Source organism: Rousettus aegyptiacus, unplaced genomic scaffold, assembly GCF_014176215.1.
Source record: "Rousettus aegyptiacus isolate mRouAeg1 unplaced genomic scaffold, mRouAeg1.p scaffold_m13_p_3, whole genome shotgun sequence".
Lineage (NCBI taxonomy): Eukaryota > Metazoa > Chordata > Mammalia > Chiroptera > Pteropodidae > Rousettus > Rousettus aegyptiacus.
In genome coordinates, this window is record NW_023416306.1 from 54,895,336 (window position 1) to 54,913,141 (window position 17,806).

General features: G+C 31.4%; 1 pseudogene; it reads right to left on the bottom strand.

Moving 5' to 3' along the window:
* Positions 1–1,285: 1,285 nt before the first annotated feature.
* On the bottom strand, positions 1,286–1,404 carry LOC118600557 (annotated as a pseudogene).
* Between the last annotated feature and the right edge of the window lie 16,402 nt (positions 1,405–17,806).

A 17,806-nucleotide genomic window follows, 5' to 3' on the forward strand; every position in this document is an offset into this window, starting at 1 on the left:
AAACTAATATAATATTATATGCCAACTGTAATTGAAACATAAAAAAGATTTTTTAAAAAGTAGCTCTATGAAGCTCAAACAGGATAAATACAAATAAACTACACTCAGAAATTTCACATGAAAATTATTGAAAATAAAACATACAATAATCTGAAAGAAGGGAGTGTGGTGGTAGATAGGCCTTGGAAAAAATTCTAAAGGATCATCGATAAAATGATAGCTGTTTTCTCAAAAGAAAGAAAGGAAAACCAGAACACTATAGAATTATATTCCCTAGGCTTGAAGAAAATTACTCTCAAGATAAAATGAAACCTAAATAAAAACATTTTCAGGCAAACAAAATGGAGAAAACTTCACCAGCTATAGACCTGCTCTAAAGTTAATGGAAAAGAATATTCAGAAGGAAACATAATCGGAAAGGAAATTAGAAGATAAAGAACAAATATGAATAGTAAAAGTTTTCATATATTGGTATATTTAATAAAATATTGACTATATAAAACAGTAATAAAAATATGTGTGAAGTTTACAACATGGAGATAATTAAAATGCTTAAGAAAGTCATTTCCTGGGATATGGTAAAAGCATTTTTCTTTAATTTAAAATTAATAGAGATTGTGTGATGTGATGTCTAGGGTAACCATTAAAAAAAGAGTGATAGGCCACATGAACAAAAGCAAATAAAGAGAAACCCTTAATAGTAAAAAAATAATTAGAAAGAAGCTAAGAAAGATAAGAAATTATGTATAGAAAATAAATGGTAAGATGATAAATTGAAACCAAAATTAAATCACTGGTTATACTAAAAATGAAACAACTAAAAGAATCAGAATATACTATTTCCAGGAGCCCTTACTACTGAAGAAAAAACTTCATTTAAACCAAAGATGAATGCAAAAACATTAATAAAAAGATAGTGAATAAACATTGGTTACATATAATTTTAAGACTAAATCAAAAGTAAGAAGAGTGGAAATAAATTATATAGAATATGACAAAGCGACTATAGCATGTGGGGGCACATTAGCACATGCACACACACACCTACACATGCAAGAAAAAGTAGATAAACTCATTGGCTCCACATAGTAAATTGAGAAACACTAAATACCAAGCAGAAAAGTCACAAACCAAATGGTGGAAGCCTGTGTGAGAAAAAGTGTGTTTAAGTGTCAGATAACAACATTAGCATAAAAGTAACCACTTTGACAAAAACAGAAACATTTCATTTTTTTATTTTTATTTGTTCATACATTCATTCATTCATTCATTCATTCATTTATTAATGCCACAGCACCTGGGCTTCCTAGGCGGCCTCCCATCCAAGTACTAACCAGGCCCAACCCTGCTTAGCAGCTAAGATCAGGCGTGATCAGGCGTGTTCAGGACAGCATGGCCATAGACAGAAGTAGAAACATTTTAAATGCCAAAATACTTTTAGCAAGTGGTAGAAAAAATTAGGCTATGTTAAAACAATACAGGGTAAATATAATGTACAGTATTATTAACATAAAAATGTATGAGTTAATAAATACATAAATTCTATCAATAAATGTAAATTGCTTAATCCACTTTTTAAAAGAAGAAATTTTTTCAGAATGGCTCGCAAAGCAAAACACAATTGAAAATGTTAAGTCTGACACAGCGAGCTAACTTTAAGATAAGGTGGAATATTTTCACTATATTCATAATAACATAGTAACCACAATTCACAATCAAGACATAACACATATTGGTAGCTATGCACTAAAAACTCAACAGCTACCTTCAAAGAGCAGAGATTAGAGACATACAAGAAGAAAGAATATAGAAATTGCCTAGAAACTCTTCAGGATTGAAAGACTTTTCCCTAAACTTCCTGGAGTCCTGCCAACTCCTAGTTGTTAGTCCTCTCTGAAAAATGTCTTGGCTAAATGGAGTTCCCTTTCTGATGACAGACAATAGCCAGAAACCAATCAATATAAGAGTATAAATCCCCATCAGTGTAACATGGACCAACTCCGAATGGCCATTCAGTTTCAGAGCTCCCCTTAAGTTTGCTGGCTGAAGCCTTTGTGGAGACTGCATGAAAGCCCAGCTACTTCCTCTGGCCTATTCTGGCTCTTTCCATTTTTGTCAATAAGTATTGATCCCCAGAGCACTTCTTAGTAAACCTCTAGCACAGTATTTTGTCTCAGATCAAACTGACATAATATTGAGTAAAAACAAAAAGCATCTAAAGAACAATAAATAAGGAGGCTTTTATTGAAATATCTATATATCTATATTATTATCACACTCTGATTCTAGAAAAGGTAGCTATGAAGTGCTCATGGAACATTTTACTATTTAAAGTTCAGAAGAAATAAAAGAAAATTCATAAATACAATAATTGAAAACTAAAAAATGATTAAAAATTTGAATTGCAGAAAAGGCAATAGCCAAAGGAAGAACTAGAACAAAATACTGTACATTGTTATTATAAACAAAGCCTTAAAATGCCTATTACATAAAGTGCTCTGAAAAATAGAGAGGAAAAAAAAAGAACAAATTGACAGAAAAAAAAAAACTGCAAGAAGAAATGAATAGGGAAAAAGAAGAAAAAGGCTGTTATGAACATGAAATTGTTTAATATAATAGTAACAACAACTCGTAAAAATACACAGGGATATCATTTCTCTTATCAGTTCAGCAAAATCAGAAACACTAATAATATATTCTTGACTAAAATATAAAAAATAAGAATTTTTATATATTGTGGGGGATTTCAAAATGTTACAACCTCCATTGAATGGAGTTTGATTCACTTTTACAATATAACAGTATAATGCACAAGTGTTTTGTTATATTGTAATTTATTATAGCAACATTGGAAACAATACACAACTTTAATAGGTAACTAGTTTGATAAACTAAGATACATGCAAACAGGAGAGTACTAATTAGTTATAAAGAGAATAAGAAAGATATTCATTGCAGATTTATTTCTGGGATATATTGTTAGGTTAAAAATGCACATTGCAAATACATTTTGAAGTTGGAAAAAACTGTGTAAAATATAAGGGATAATAAGAAAAATAGGTATTCTTGCAAAAAAAGGATAAAACACAAAATAATATGTGATATAAATGAAAGTAATATCTCTACCATTTTTGGAAGTTTTTGTCTTTAAACCATGTTAGCATTTTATCTAGTAAAAATACAAACTTCGATTTTTTTTAAAAAGTGCAAGCCTAAAATTTAACAAAATAAGAGAAAAAAGTGAACAGAACTATGTATCAGATAACACCACTGCAAAAAGACAATAATTGTTTTGTAATAATTCGAACATAGTACTCTAAACACCCTTTGTGAGACATATTCTAAGGACAAAAGAAATGGCCAAGGAATCTCAAGCTACAATATTAGTATTATAACTTTAAAACTCATTTGAAAGTATCATAGATAATGCTAGTATTATATACTATTACTAATAAAATGTTTCATAGTCAGGAAAAGGAAGACAAATATAAAATCAATTAAGGTCTGAAAAATATTGCAATACTGTGTTTAAATTGAAAATGTTAATAAAAATCCAGGTTTTAAAAAATATAAATCTAAGGACTTTTGGGTTAATTCTGACATGTAAAGAACTTGGAAATTTAACTCATTTTCTTACAACAAGAAACAGTTGAACAAACTAAAAATCAATGCCTTATCTTGGACTCATCAGAACACTGAGGTTGCAAGACAGAATGCCACTTTGAAAGTCAGAGAGACAGGCAAATCCAGGGGGTCACAGCTGGGAGCTCCTTACCCGAAAAGAAAAGGCTAAGGCTATAAACTCATAGGGAGAAGTAACAAGGTAATTTTGATAAATTTCTAGAGGATGAATACAGACTAATATGAGGGAAAGGGTGAGAAACTCTTGAGGTTTAGAGTCTTGGGAGGTCACCACCTTCTGTAGGTTTCATCTTCAGGAAACCAACTAGATTCTTGTAGAGAACAGTGACCAAGGAAACTCCCTTAATGAATCTGTCAGAAGAAGAGGAAAAGTAACCATTGTGGAATAGGTTTAGAGCTTTCTTTATAATGAGGGCCTACTATCCTTGTCATAGCCTTACTGGACCTGGGAAAGGGTATTTTTCTAACTCTAGCCCTTCTGGCCTTCCTGTCTCACTGAGGGGGAAAAAACTAAGAAATGCTTACAAGTCCCATATCTCAGGGACAGAATTCTACAAGAACACTGACATTTAATCATAATATTATAGAACTTTCTCGACTTGATAAAGAACATCTATAAAAGCACAGAATGAACATCACATTTAATGATGGGACATTAAATGCTTTCCCCCCCAAATAAGAATGACACAAGGATTTCCTTTCTCACCACTCCTATTCAACACTGTACTAGAAGCTCTACCTAGCTCAATAAGACAAGAAGAGAAAATATAGGGTATACAGATCGGGTAGAAAGCAATAAAACTGCTTTGTTCTCAAACGATAGGATAACCTTTGTAGAACAGGACACAAAGTTATATAAAAGTTAATTACATTTTATGTACTAGCAATAAACAATTTGAATTTGAAATTAAAATCATTATCATTTATACCTATTTTGGTGCTATTATAAATCATTAACATTTATAATAGCACCAAAATAGGTATAAATCTAACAAATTATGTACAAAATTTTTACATTAAAAACTATAATAATCTGATGAAAGAAGTCAAACAAGGTCTAAATAGATGGAGAGACATTTCATGTTCTTGGATTGGAAGACCCAATACTGTTAAAATGTCAGTCCTTCCCAACTTGACTTACAAATTCAGTATGATCCCAACCAAAATCCCAGGGAGCTATTATGTAGGTACTAACAAATTGATTCTAAGTTAATATGGAAATGCAAAGGATCTAGGATAATAGACACAATATTGAAGAAAAAGAAAAAAATAGACTTTCAGAATTTGTACTACCTAATTCCAATATTTAATATAAATCTACGAGAATAAAGAAAAGGAACATAAAAAATAGATAAAGAATCTAAAGAGATATCTTAGGGCAGGGGTACCCAACCCCCTGGCCTTGGTCTGTTAGGAACCTGGCTACACAGCAGGAGGTGAGCAGAGAATGGCAAAGCTTCATCTGTATGTGCAGGTACTCCCCAGCACTAGCATCACTTCCTCCACTTCACATTATCAGGCATTAGATTCTCATGGGAGCATGGGTCCCTGGTGCCAAAAAGGCTGGGGACCACTACTCAATTGCAAATTAAAACATGATACCATTATACACCTATTAGATTAGCTATAATCCCAAAACCTGAAAACATCATTTCTGGTGAAGGACCAGAGAACAGTTACTCTCATTGCTGGTAGACTGCAAAACAATAAAGCCACTTTGAGAGAGTTTGGGTTTCTTACAAAACTAAATATACTCTTACCATGTGATCCATTAATTGTATGCATTCCTTGTTTACCTAATGATTTGAAAAGTTATGCCTACATAAAAACCTACAGATAAATGTTTATAGCAGCTTTATTCATAATCACTAAAAATACAAGCTACCAATATGGCCTTCAATGGAGAATCCACTGTGTCCATCCATAATAAAGAATATTACTCAGAGATAAAAACATGAGCAATTATGCTACAAAAAACACATGTATGAAACTTACATGAATATTTATATGTTAAACAATCCAATCAGTTTATTATTCTAATTATACGCCATTCTGGAAAAGCAAAAACTATAGAGACAATAAGCATATGAAAAGTTACTACTGATTTGGGGAAGAGGAGTGGGGGTAATGTTGAATAGTAAAACACAGGGAAGATTTAAGAATGTGAATCTATTAAGTATGATACTATATTTGCATATAAATGACAATAATAATTAGTCAAAACCCACTGAATGACACAGTACAAAGTTTGAAACTTAATGTTCAAAAATTTTTAAATAATAATAATTTAAAAGGCTGAAGGATACCAGAATGGAATGCAGAATACAACAAAACAATTGAACTCTATTACAAATATATGCAACAAACTCACTGGATGGGATGGAGAAAATAAGTGCTGAGCTAAGTAACTTTGTAAAGGAATGGAGGCTATAAAACTTATGGGAAAAAAATTATAGATAACCAGGGTAACCAATGTTCAAAAATAGGAGATTAATGTTACAGTTCAAGCAGAGAGCAACTTTGCCCTTCATCTGCCTTTTTGTTCTATTCAGGTCCTCAATGGATTGGATGATGCTCACCTGTGTTGGCAGAAGTGATTTTCTTTACTAAGTCTACCCATTCGAAAGCCAATCTTTTTGCAAACAATCTCATAGACACACCCAGAAATAATGTTTTACCAGCTATGTGGATATTCTTGAGTGGAATCAAGCTGACACGTAAAATTAACTGCCTTAACACCTACTGCCCAGATTTTGATTTCTAATTCCAATCTCCAAAATAAGAAACTAACATCCTTTGAATAATTGGCTGATTCTAGGACTAGAATAGCAAATATGCCAAATTATCCTAGAACATTTTGTAGTGTCAGAGAGTAATGGAGTTCTAAAAAAATCAAAGCAAAACAAAACAATGATTTGGAAAAACAACCTAGGGCCAACTGAAAGACCGCTCAAAAAATTTTAGCAATAAAGTATTTCATTTTAACCCAGAGTAGAATGTAAATATTTATGGGCCTATACTAATATAAATAAATTATTGAATAAATGGGAAAAAATCAAATGAGAGAGAAGAAACAAATTTCCCAAGCAGAATAAAATCCAAATAATTTATATAGTTAATCTGCCTTCTAGGAGGTAGAGCTTAATTCCACATTCCTCAAGGGTTGTCTTCAAATTGTGACTTTTCTCCAAACAGTATGTTATAGAAATAGGGAAAGAGGTAACTTGGCAGTGGAGAAATCTGACGGACTGTTATCTCAACCAGGAGACCAAAGTTAACAGCAACAATAAGAAAGGATCCTATGTACCCTCGATGTAATGTGCTAAAAATGACACATTACCTCTGGTCTTCCTTGCAAAATCCCATAACCTCAGTCTAATCATGAGAAAAAACATGGGATTTTTAAAGTTTAATTGAGACTATTCTAATTGAGAAATTTTCTAAAAAATACAGACTCTTCATGGTTTTCCAGGTCATTAAAACAAGGAATGCCTGGGAAACTCTTAAAGGCAAGAGAAGCTTAAGTGGACATGATGAGAATGCAATATGGTATTTTGGATGAAGTCCTGAAACAGAAAAGACACAGTGAAAGCTAATATAATCTGAATAAGTGAACTTTAGTTAATATTTCAATATTTGATCATACCAATGTTAGGTGGTGTTATAAGGAAAATCGAATTCAGAGCTTAGGGAAACTAACGTTTGCAATCATTCTATAAATCTAAAAGCGATCTAAAATATAAAGTTTATTTTAAAAGTATATTACACATCTATCCACTGAAAAAGTCTAAAAGCAATGACACTCCGAAAGTAATTATCATACCAAGCATCCAGGTCTTGGTTTGCAACTACCATTTGCCTCTGAAGAGAATTAGGATTCCTTGAAGAAACAGCTGAATGTAGTTTTACATCAGGAAAAATGCAAGTAAGACTGATGTATTTTTTTATCCATGTGGCATTCAAACACTAATGGAATTATGTAAAACAATTAAACGTTGTTTGAAAGAGCTCCTATTGGTCACATTCAGTGCAATTTGAGCATCAAAATAAGTAATTATAATAATTATTAAATAATAAAAGAATGTGAATTCATAATGATATATAAAGAGACAAATGCTGATATAAAGATATAGTTCCTTAACTATTCAATACATTTAAGAAACTCATATCAGAGACCCATTTAAATATATACACACTTGCACATACACACACAAATACAAACGGAAATTTAGATTAGAAACAACATAAAAGCAAAATCTTGATTCAAAAGCAAAATGTTGATTCAAAATAAGGCATTTGATAATAATATTAAAAGCATCATTTAATCATGAGTATTTCATTGTATTTAGTAAGGATGAATTGAAGTAATATATATAAAGTACTTAGAAAAGTGCCTATAATCAATATGTTTTCATATAATTTTTAATTATAATCATAAAATAAAAATGATTGGAAAGGATAGATATACACTCATAATGATGTTTTCCATCCATACCTATTCTCTAGCTCAGTTGTTTTTAAATCATTGGGGGTGGGGGTTGCTTCCTTTAAAAATAGGTTTGTTAAAGTATATTGAATATACAAAAACATTTTGAACATATTTGATGTATAAAATTTGATGAGTTCAGAGATATGCATTCATTCATGAAACTATCTCCACAATCAAGGCAATAAACATATCCAACTATACATATTTCCATTTATAGTATATGGTGTAGATTATTTCAAAGACATACAAATGCAATTTTTTATCCTAGTAATTTTTACCTTAATTTTGAACCTGGCTTTCAAGAAATATGTGATTCTATGGTCTATAAAATTTTTAAAGAACATTTAACTATTTCCATTTCATTATACAATATTGCACAGATATTATTTTTCATCCTTTAGCTTGTTTCACCAAAATAGAGTTTAGAAAATGTAATTCACTTTTCCCTGGTATATAATACTGATAGATACATAGAATTACATGTTTAATGAAACATTTGTAGGCCCATTTTTTATTTAAAAAAAAAACATTTATTCTATACTCTTTTTCACTCTAGAGCAAAGGTAAAGTAGAAAGAGTTTTTAAGTGTTTATATAAATCACATATCAATGAACATAAATTGATTATTGACTGTCTAGATGTAATGTGATTATTTGTGCTTTAATAAACCTTTTAGCTAAGCAACAAAGTTTTTCAATAGAATGAAAGATGATACACATGCAACATAAAATATATTGAGTTAGAATATCATAGCATATCAGTATCAATTTTGTTCTAAACATTTTTTTAGTAACATATGGTGTTTATTATTACTGAAATATTTAGAAATTCAACTTTCCACTATTTTCCCACTATTTTCCCACTATTTTCTAGTTCCCATACTTGAAAATTTTCACACATTTGCCTTAAAATTTCAATTGTGAAAGTGGGCATGGTGATTAATTAAATACAAAATTATTTAATAGTGGTGAAATTAGTTAGCTGAAATTGAATATTTCAGACCAAAATGAGATTTAAAAATGTATCTCTTTCATTGTGCTTTCTTCTCCACATACAAAATGAAATTCTTTGGTGCTTTTAGACCTGTCTGTGGAAAATAAAGTAAGAAGATTGAATTTAAGAGATTTGGAAAGGCTTCATGAAGACTTGACAAATGAAAGATGATGAACAGTAAGATCTTGTTCGTGTGGTTATACAGGAAAATATCAGTTCAACAGTTTTATGTCATTTTCCCATTTCCAATTCCCTACCTGGAAAATGGAAATCTTCTTGACCCACGAATAGGAGAAAGGGTGAAGAGGAACAGAACTAATATTTACTGAGTACTAGTTCCTGTGTTAAGATCCTACATATTCTTGAGTATATTTTATTTTTACAACTATTTGGAGATACTAATACCTCTTTGAAAAGGTTATAGAATTTTGTTAGAGAAAGTTCATCTCATCCAAAGGTCACATAGTAATTTGAAGAACTCAAATTCTGGTATATCTGCTTTTGAGCAACCTAAGCACGTATAGAAGAGGACAAGGTGTCTTATTAACAATTCTGAGCATTGGAAGGATTTTAAAAAAATCTTGAATGAATATGATCCTGTACTATACTATGGTCAAATAGATACAATTTGCATTTATAAATACAATATAATTTAGAGTCAACACTGTAAAAAGAGATATGGATTTTACAAGCATCATATAAACATGATTATTATAAAAACAATATGATATAGATAAAAAATATTTTACGGTTATAACCTGTTTGTCATTTTCATTGTACAGCAAATAGGAAACACATTTGCAAATTATGACATGGACAATTATTAAAGTAATTTTCATTGGATAAATTTTTAAATACTGTAGCAAACACTGCTACCGACAGCATGAATTTTTCCCTTTCCCTTTCGATAAGGAACCCTCCAAGTTTAATCTGGACATATGGCTACATAGTTAGAAAATATTTCTTAGCTTCTCTTGCAGATAAGTGTGTTATTGACTTAGGCTCATCCTGTGCAATGTGCTAGAAGAGCTGAGTATGACTTCTGATGACACTTTCTGAATTTCTTCGATAATTCTAACTGAAGAATGAAAGATAAGGCAATGGGTCCTCTCCAACCACATAGTTAAGGACACTACTCTAGCAAATGATAGTGCAACAATAAGAATATAATCAATGTAATCAGCCCTTGAAAGGCTTTGCTGAGGAGCACTATCCTAACAGCCTGTATTGTTCAACAACTGACTGCTATGTGCAAGAGAAATAAACAGTCTGTATGAACTACCATTTCAGCAACTTAGCTGAAACCTCACTAACAAAATATTAATGATGTTCTTTTTCTACTCCTGTTCCCCACGTGGCCCTCTTCCCACTACTTTTCTGATAGCACGTAAGTTGTTCTATGCTCACACCTAAAAGAAAAGATGTACAAACACAAATCAGGGAAAAGCAACTTTCTTCAAATTTTTTTACTTAAAAAACTCTCTGGTAAGTTTATGGGACTAATAATAGCTAATACTTGTATAGGTCTTTCTATGTACCAGAAAATATTCTGGATATTTACACATATCAAATACTATTGGTAAATACTCTTACCACTCCTTCTTATCAAATGAAAAATGCAAGGGGTAGAGTAGCTAAATACCAACTTTGCAAAGCTAGTGAATGGACATGCAGATACTCAACTCTAGTCCAACTTTAGAGTCTGTGCTTTCAATAGTTCTTAATAAGGAGATCCAGTTATAAGCAAATAGACACTGACAAAATATAGGTAAGAAACTATAAAAATTCTTATCAATGGGACTAGAAAAAGAAGGTTTATGTTTAACAGTTTCAAAATATAAAGTAGGACTAGATTTGACATGAGGTAAACATTATTAACATTTGAAAAAAAAAGTCAGTAGATTAGAAGAGTTTATAGTTAGATTTAGATTGGTTAGACTAGAACAATATACATATAGAAGAGTTTATAGTTAGATTTAGATTGGTTAGACTAGAACAATATACATATGTTTGTTGAGAAGATGAAAGCATTGAATATAGATTATGGTTTTTAGAATTTTAAAATAAGAGAAGCTGGATAATAACTGCAAAGGGGGTATAAAGTATGATATAAGACTTGATCAAATTTTTTGTTATAAGAATCTTTTTTAAAAATAAAGATGGAATATATTGTCAAAATTTGTCTAGGTAAAGACCTAAAGTGCCCATGGGACATGAATTTTTTTTCTCTTTTGATTAGTAGCCATGACTTCTGCCAAAATTGAATAATGACCCCTGGAAAAAGTATCTATGATTTGTGTGTGTGTGTGTGTGTGTGTGTGTGTGTGTGTGTGTGTGTGTGAATGAATCTATAGGCAGTTATACATGTAAGACAAGACAAATGGTGGGTGTATGTGTATGAGTGTGTGTGTATAAGATATGTGGCTGTTGTCTTTTCCTATGCAATTATACAAATAAGCAATTGACAAAGTTCCTCTGAAGAATGCTTCACAGAGGGATGTGTCCCCATAGCTTAGCATGATTTTACTTATCTATTTTGCTAAACCTAGTAATGAAAACGACTTAAAATACCAGAAGAAGATAATTTCAATAAAGTCCAAGGCAAACCATTCCAAATCATATAGATTCATATGATTATTGCATGCCTGAGGGGTCCCTGGAAGCACAAAATATTGTGAATATATTATTATAGACTCTTTACCAATCATGCCTTAATAGTATAATTTCATCAAAAACATTCCTCAGTGAAGTGTGACTGTTATAGTCTAGGTTTCATAGAATAAGTTCATAATTATAAATTTATCATAGGAAGAATAGCCTTTATTAGTTCATATTTATTTTCGCTCAAATTAATAACTATCCAATGTCCTCACTCTTTGTGCCTGCACTCAGGGATCATATCAAATACTTTCAAGTAAAAGCTGCTATTCCTGTTTTAATTTTTAGCACCACATGATAATCAAATCTTGTTCATAGTCTACCCTCTAAAATGCTTTAAATATATGTTATAATTCCTCACAAATTGGCCTACTAAATACTCTTCATATGGCAGTATATATGGAAAGCTGCAGGAAAACAAAACAAAATAAATATAGTTCTTGTTATTCAGTTGCCAAAAAGTTCAAAGATTTTAATATAAAAACATTTTTTACCAGACTAATCGTGGGGCTCACTTCATAAGTTATATAAATGTCTAACTGTTATGCCGTAAACCTGAAACTACTATAAAATAATACTGAATGTCAACTCTAATGAAAAATAAAAATGAAAAAACAAAAAACTCCACTATTTTTACATTAAAACAAATCAATGAATTATGGAGTACAATACAAATTTTACATGAACTTACTAGAAAATTATTAAACCTCAAAGAAAATTAAGGGTCATTGCTTTTAGATATGCCCTATGGACCCTGTAGGTCCTCCTTGTGCTTACTTTTTCTAACTCAGTAAGTTTTTTTCAGGAAGGAAGAAAATAAGAACAAACAAGATATGAATAAAGATATGTACATTATGTCTATATTTGTAGAATTCTTGTCCTTTAAATTATCCCTCAAACTTGCTTATTCAAGGCTTTAGTGCCTAATTTTACTATTTGAGGAAATCCTATCCCTTTGCTATTCCCAAACAGATTTCCAATTTATTTATTTTAAAAATTGGTGATAGTTGCAGATGGACTTAAGAGATATAGAAAGATAGAGAATGTAAAGGGGAAAGAAGAAAAACCAATAGAGAAGAAAAGCTGTCTCGTTCTGTCCTTGCAATCTATCACATGTTACATGAGATGTTAAAAATCTAACAACCTGGAAGTTAGCTCGCACTCTAGTGTTTTTCCTATTCTTGTTTCTGTGATTACATATATTCTTCAAGCTAAAATTGCAAAAGAGTTTTCAATCTATCATACTCTTCCTATTAAAGGTTTTATGTATTTACTTTCAACACGTCATCCATCCACATAGTGAATATTCATTGATAATTATCTGTTTATAAACTCAAATATCTCCCTAAGGTAAGTGTTCTTAAAAACAGGTGCAACTGTTGCCTAAACTTTTATCGTTCTATTTTTGAGTATTGTATGACTATTCTAAATGATTTTTTTAAAGTACGATTAATAATATACTTCATAATGTTTTCGTCAAAAAGTGCAGCCAAAATTTTGGCATATTTTGCATTGTAATCTGGGCATTTTGGGAACTTGAATGAAGTATGTTTCTCAAATAATTTGTAACAGAATACTTATTTTTTAAAAAGACTAAATATATTCATTAATTTATAACACAACTTTAACATGAAGATTAACACATGGTAATGTGAACTAGTAAATGAGCTTTTTTCCCCAATATTTGCTCAAAAAAATTTAAATCACTCACTAAACAAATATTTATTCACTGCTTCCCTGAAAATGAGCGAGGTGATATAGCTAATAGAGAGAATACTCTATATGCCTTAAAGAAGTTCACAGAGTGATAGAGTATACTAGGAAAATGACTTTTAGAAGTTGTCATCCCCCAGGTGTATATGGCTGTTTGTATTATTTATTTTTTGTACTAGTGTCTAGAAATTAATCATAGAAATGTCATGTATAGGACATTGTTGGTGAAATTATTGTGTAATCATTCATGTCTTAGAATCTCCTGGGTTGAGTAAATATGTGTGGGAGAGTGACAAGGAAATTTTAAAGGTCTGATTTGAGAAATATGAGAAGGGCCAGGAATTTTTCCAATAATGGACTGGAGGCAAACTCACCCATGAAGAATTGATCCCACCTTTTGTAGATGACTGGGCAGTATCTAAGTCACAAGAGAATATCTTATCTATGACTTTCAGAAGCTAAATATTTAAGACATAGTACCAATTTTCTTAGGAGAGTATGGTAGCTGCAGAGGTTACTTCAGCGACAAGAGACTGAGAAGGTTCATCTCAGTTTGTTGGCAGTTTCTGTATCATTCTGCTTCCTGGAGGGGCTGCAGTCATGAAGACTTCTGACTGGAGCAGTTACCAATCTCTGATTTTGAGAGATTTTACCATATGAGCAGTTTTGCCACTGCATCCCCATAAATATTTTTTGCTTTGAGAAACAGAATCTCAAGAATATTTGAATAGACAACTGTAAAGAATAATTGAGATAAGAAAACAGAAGAAATGATGATTGTTTAGATTTTCTTTGTGGTGTCAGAGGTGATAAAATATTAAGAAAAACTATTATCTAAAGTGAATAGCACTATATTGTAGGAGATTTTGAGAATTATGAGAGGTAAGAGGAGGAATGATGCCTCGTTATATCTACCCTGTGTCCCATGTTCTCCAATTCTGCTTCTGTTCTACTTAGCCCAGATTATATAACACTATATCTATGAACGTCCTCCCAATGAGTTTACCTGGAAAAGTACTATCACCCACTTCTAAGTTTTATATTTCACACTTTCTGATTTATGGCAGTTAAAATTTCCTTATTTCCAATTTCCTGATTGTTTTACTGTGTACCTTCACTCACTTACTTTTGAAATATGCTTTTAGGTTCTAAATACCTTCTCAAGGGAAGTAACTGCATCGTTTAGTCCTCACAACTTGGCCAAATATTTCACACATATTTCAGAAAACTCTGATTTTTATCAAGGAATAATAATAAACACTTAATTTTCCTTTTTTTTTTTTTTTCTTTAAGGAATGCCAAGAACTGTCTGCATCCAGCAAAAGCTGGAAGAGGCAAAGAATGAATTGGGCCCTAAAGCCTTGGAAAGGAGTGCAGCCCTATTGACATCTTGACTTCAGACTTTTAGTCTCCACGACTGTTACAAAATACATGTGTATTGTTATAAGCCACAAGTTTGAGGTAGTTAGTTATAGCAGGTCTAGGAAATTAATACAGATTTTGGTACTGGGATATAAGGTGCTGCTGTAACAAATACCTAAAAATGTGGAAATGGCTTCGGAATTGGATAATGGATGGAGGCTCGAGGACTTTTGAGGCACAAGATAAAAAATACCTAGATTGCTTTGAAGAGATTGTTGGTAGAAATATGGATGTTAAACATTATTCTGGTGATTGTTGAGAAGGAAGTGGGGAGAAAGTAGAGAAAATTTTTATTATCGTAAAGATACGTCATTATGCATAGGTTACCATGGACCAAGTGTTGGTAGAAATATGAATGTTATGGATGCTTCTGGTGAGGTCTCAGATGGAAATGAGGAACATATTGGAAACTGAGGGAAATTTTCTTCTCTGACTTCAGTTAACCAATAGGCTAATTCATTCTAATATAATCATAAAAATGTCCATTGTTAATAATATGTCCATAGCATCTAACATCTTAAATCCAGTGACTTTAAAACACTTTCAGAGAAGGTTAGGGCTTGTTCTGTAGAAGTGCTTCGGAGATCACCGTGGAGGACAGAGATGGGTGAGGTTTGGTGTAGAAACAGAAGTAAATGGACTACTCATCCCAACTGTAATCAGTGCAGCTCAAGTTTTACTATGTTTTAACTGGGCACTGTTTAATTCAATAAGAAAACCAGCTGTTAAAAATAGTTTGAAAACCTCTGGTGTAGTGATTATAACAAACATAGTATCTGATCAATCTCAGTTATAATTCTGGATCTGCCACCTAGAAGCTTAGTGAGTGACCTTGTTATGCTTTTTCTTGTCCTCTGAGGATCAGATGATCTAACCTGCCTTTCTTCAAACACAATTCATGGATAATTCCTCATTCTTCCCAATAAAAATAGCAATCTTAAGGTTTACCAATTGAGAATTAAAAATTCTTACTTGCAGTTCTGCATCACTGTACATGTTGGTTTTGTGGGCAGGAGTAAAATCAGTTGCAGTAAATTCTAAATTTTCATGATTTCCTATGGAACATCATTTTACCAAGCATATTAATGGTGCAGCTCTTTTTATAAACTCCAAGACTCATATCCTCTATGATTTCTTAATTAACAGGTTGTTTCCTGAAGACACAATTATCAAACCAGGTTCTCAGTACCATTCTTCCCAAGGGATGTTTTATTACTTATTTGACTACTCAAAATAACAGCTTAGTGTCTGCATTTACAAGGATGTTTCAGAAAAGGCTCCATACGGTCTTTTTCATTCAGGGGGCAGGAATATAAGACAATCAGTATCGGAAGCATATTAGATGCTTGATTTTACACAGAAGTGATAAATTTACACAAACTCATAATTTTAACATCTAGCCTGAAAGAAATTTCCATTTTATGGAAACCGTTTTCAACTTGTAAGCCTAATAGCATGTATATTCTTTATGACAGTATAATTGGATGCTTCACATCTATGCTTAAAATTATGGCTTTCAATCTGAAATGTAGATAAATAATAAAATAAATAACAATGTTTTTATTTAACTAATGAGGAAAAAATCTTACCTTAAAAAATATATAAATGTCTATATTTTGTGTTAGTGTCAGAGTGAATGAAATATTTACTATTTCATGTTTAAAGTATTTTAGTATTAAATCCTATATTTAACGGAGGCCCTAGTTTTTCTTAGGAACACTGCTGATGCAGAGGAAATGGGCATGCTGCTATTATGACAAGATGTTATACTAAATCTAATAAATGAAAAATTTTATTCTATTCTATTTCTATTTCTATTATATTGCGATAGTAAAAAATAATGATTTATAGGTTATAAATAGAAATATTATTACAGACTCATTAAGACCAATTATTTTTTAACATTTGCAATGTTATATATGTCATATGCTTTTAATAATACAGCTAAAATACATTTATTTCTAGTAGAAACGAGTCATATATCTGGTATAGCATTCTCCAATTCCTGCTTTTTGCTTATATATCATTTCATCATTATATTATAATTACCTAAGCTCCTTTTCATAATAATCTTGAGCCAAATTACCTAAATTGTTAAAATGATGTGAACTCTGTAATTTCTTTTGGCAGACCACATTGATTTCAAAGTTACATGATCATTATATGCCAGTATTATCTTCCAATCCAAGTAAAATTTATTATAGTTCAAGTAATTTTTCTGTATTGTTTAAGAAACGACTCATCTACAGGCTGTAACATTATTAATTTTGTTCTACAACTCTCAGGGCAATTAATAATCAATTTTTGCTTCTCTTTCTAATTTACTCCATGATAAGGACAAAATTGTCTGCTTTGTGTGTCAGATAAGTATACTGCAAATTAGAATCTTTAGTGTTAACAGAAATCTTTTGTTTATGGCTTTGGGTTTTTAAAATTTCAAAGTAAGGAGCATGTAGTTTTAAATCAGTTTTAAAATCAATTAAGTAGAATGTGTCAAATGCACTTTCATCTGGGTACACATTCATAACAACTTTATTGATTGCATTTGTTAGAGTTGTCTATAAACCAAAGATGCACCATTGGCTTACCTTTACACTTGACCCAGCAGGTCTCATAAGTACAAGGGTAATTTTCTGCAAGACAAAGAATACAAAGGCTATTTTTTTCCTATTCTCTGATTCAGCTGCATTAAAAGCGGATTTAAGTCTCAATATGCTTAAGTATGTCATGTTTTTTTTAAGGTTATGAAGACCTCATGAAGGCAAATACATATTGTTTTCATTTCATATTTGGAAATTTACCACTGGAATTGCTGTTCAAAGCCATGATATTATTGGTGACATTTATAAATTGTTAAATGATGAAAGAGGAAAATAGTACTTTACTCTT